The sequence below is a fragment of the Agrilus planipennis genome, unplaced genomic scaffold (assembly GCF_000699045.2).
Source record: "Agrilus planipennis isolate EAB-ADULT unplaced genomic scaffold, Apla_2.0 scaffold294, whole genome shotgun sequence".
In the NCBI taxonomy this organism is placed as follows: Eukaryota; Metazoa; Arthropoda; class Insecta; order Coleoptera; family Buprestidae; genus Agrilus; species Agrilus planipennis.
This window is the reverse complement of record NW_020439100.1, coordinates 210,809-214,103: the sequence shown is the minus strand read 5'-3', so window position 1 is coordinate 214,103 and position 3,295 is coordinate 210,809. Positions and strand designations below refer to the sequence as shown.

General features: G+C 30.5%; 1 long non-coding RNA gene across 2 annotated transcripts in view; it reads right to left on the bottom strand.

The window, feature by feature from the left end:
- LOC108740766 overlaps nucleotides 1–3,295 on the bottom strand; it is a 26,898-nt gene that overhangs the window by 9,671 nt on the left and 13,932 nt on the right. The window contains exons 1-2 of one of the 2 annotated variants that reach the window (XR_003231710.1): nucleotides 531–726; nucleotides 223–332 (exon numbers count right to left, since the gene is read on the bottom strand). This is a non-coding gene — a long non-coding RNA (uncharacterized LOC108740766). Of the gene's footprint in view, nucleotides 1–222; nucleotides 333–530; nucleotides 727–3,112; nucleotides 3,239–3,295 lie in introns of those variants that run through there. The other variant, XR_003231711.1, reaches the window with a different exon arrangement.

The window sequence follows — 3,295 nt, the reverse complement described above, 5'->3', positions numbered from 1 at the left end:
ATATTGTAATTTAGACCATTTTTAAGCCTGTTGGTATTCTGAAGCCTACTTAAGAAAAACCAAATATTGTATTTAAATAAACCACCCTATATATATATTTAAAATAATAAATGAACACGGATCTTATTTTTAATTTTACAGAAATGGTTAAACAGTAAAAAGGATGTTTCAAACAATAGCATTACATACGTATTTATTTTCAAATATTTTCAACCATCTTACCTCATGACAACAGGGTCCTTTAAGACTTCGGAAGGAAATACATTATATATGTAGGCTGAACTGCTAAAGTCGTTTGGCAGAGGCAGGGAAAAATGTATTCCAACATATATCTGTGAAAAGAAAAGAACAAATAAAAGCCAAAAATAAAAAAAGGTTAATGAACGAAAGCAGTACTTTTGTTACTAAAAACTATTAAAATCAATTTTTTGTACTGAGTGAACTGATAATCATCATTGAACACAGATAAACTAATTTTTCAATCTTTTCTTAGATTATCAAACATGGCGGAGTAAACTGCATTTACTTACTAATTTTATTAATTGGAAACGTAAAACTAATCCGACAGCCTCTAGAAAAACATACAACCGATAAAACAGAAATTGCAGAATCTATTTTGATAAAATTTTGTACGTCCTAGTACTTTTTTCCGATTTTTTATCAAAATTGCACACAAAATTAAAAGCAACGAATGATACAAGAAGCAATAGACCACTACCATAGATAAAGCATTACCATAGATTAAAGAAATATATCATGAAATATATACTGTTGGTATAGACCAGCATCTGACCCATAGATAAGATATGACCAATACATAATCTATGTCCTGTGAATCTGGCACCCGATATAAATAATCNTTTCGCGCTAATAATTAGGCAAACTAATATGTATTATAAATGTAAACTCCTCAAACGATCATCATGACACACTGTTAGAGGTACAGAAAAGCACATACGGTACCTTTTATTCAAAAAATAATACTGTTCCTGAAGGATAAAAGAATTAGTTTTAAAAGATCGATTTCACGCCGTAACTACTCCCTCGATCTTTATGAAATATTGTAGATACACTGTGAGGCGTACATAAAAGGACGTGGGGTATCTTTTATCTAGGAGAAAAAATTGTTGTTCCCCAGGGATAGAAAAGTTTATTTTATGTGTTCGATTTCATATCTTAACTACTAGATCGATCATTATGAAATTTAGTAGACACATTGTCAGAGGTACAAAAAAGGACATAGAGTATCTTTTATCCAGGAGAAAACAATGCTGTTCCCCAGAGACTAAAAAATTAGTTAAATTTGATTAAATCAAGCCTTAATCATTTAATTCATCATCATGAAATTTTGTAGACATTTGTCAGGGGTATAGAAAAGAATATAGTATAGGGTACCTTTTGATCAGAAAAAATATTGTTCCAAAGGGCAAGAAAAAAATTAGTAGGGTCGATCTCACGCCTTAACTACTCAATCGATCATTATGAAATTTTGTACACAAATTGTCAGGGATATGGAAAAGAATAAATACACTTTTTATCCAGAAAAGATATTGTTCTTGAGGGATAGAAAAATTAGTTAAATGTGATCGATTTTATGCCTTAACTTCACTTAAATTTTGCACACACATTGTCAGGAGTACGGTAAAGGATATAGGACACTTGTTATCCAAAAAAAAATTTGTTCCCGGGGGATAGAAAAATTAGTTAAAGGTGATCGACTCACACTTTAACTGTTCAATCGGTCATCATGAAATTTTGTAAACACTTCAACAGGGGTACAGATAAACACACAGCGTAACTTCTATCCAGAAAAAAATCCTGTTCCCGAGGGATAAAAAAAATTGTTTTAAGTGGTCGTCAATAATCTTTGACACGTTTTTAGAATGTCAAAGCGAGCAAAGCCGCGGGTAAAATCCAGTAAAACAATAAACAATAAAAATAGAAAATAGTTGTCCGTCTTTGCTCGAGATACCGCCCCTGTCCAACAAAAAGATCATCAAAACAAATTAAATAAGTTATACGTAAGACCATGATTAAAAATATAAGATAAATGAGTACAAACGATGTTATGTTTCGATATTTGATTAAGCTGTTTGTTTTAGTTTAGATATAAATAACATTTATACATTATTTTTATTTGTATATTGTTGGAATGCATCAAACCAAGACACTGTATGTTAACACGTGTGCTCACGTTACTCTAGTATTTGACTGGTTTAGATAATTTCATGAACGCAACGTTTTAATAAAATTAAGTCCATTTACTTGCAACAATTTCAATGTGAGCTTTTTTTCAATCATAAGAAAGTTGTTCGTTTATATTATCTAATTTATAGTTTTACTTTACTCCTATAAAATACTGGGAAAATGACCAAATATCGGTATATCATTTATAACTACCCTGAATCTTCTAGAAGAATTTGGTTCCCGCATTTTTAACTGTAAGCAACTTTCTCTATCAAAAATTGTAAAAACATGAAAGTGCAGGGCACAAGGTAAAAATGGCCACATTAGAGAAATATACAAAATGAAAACATTCATTTGCTTTAACGTAAGTAAGTGTCGTAAAATCATGTTTATTTCCACAGACTGCTTATGTACCAAATAAATTAGAGTATTTTATTAAAATCCAAACATTTACTTGCTTACAAGTTTCGACTTGCACTGTAACATTATTACCATGATACTTTGAATTTAAAATATATTTAGTATTAAATACAGCTGGCGACTGCTCGTCATTGATATAGGCAACCCAGTTAACTTCAAAGTATTTTGAGCGTCGGCTTTCAAAACTAGAGTTTAAAATATTAATAATCGAGTAATAAAAACGTTTCTAAATTGGAGGTTGAAATGTAAATCGACGTTCTTTATGAATTTTTGTGACAAAATCAGCAAAACGTAGTGATGCTATAAACGCCAAACTGGCTTTTTTAGAAAAAATTTGGATAAACTGAAGTTCGCAATTACCTACAACTCCAACTAAATAATAGACAATCTAAGTGTATAATACAAAGAAGTAACCTGTCAGTTATCCTATGTATGTCTTTTATTAACCAAATTGATACCAGATTAATAAAGTTTAATTAATATTAATTTAACTATGTATTATTACCTGTAGTAGCTGCAGAATGTAGCATTCCATGGTTTACATGTGTGGAAACAATATCAGTGCAGACATCCCTTGTGGTCATCACTAGGGTCGAAATTAACTTCCTAATCTCTCTATTTGTTAGCCAACCTGTAAAAATGGACAAAAAAAATACTTACAATACTTTTAATCAAGAATATTTTTAAG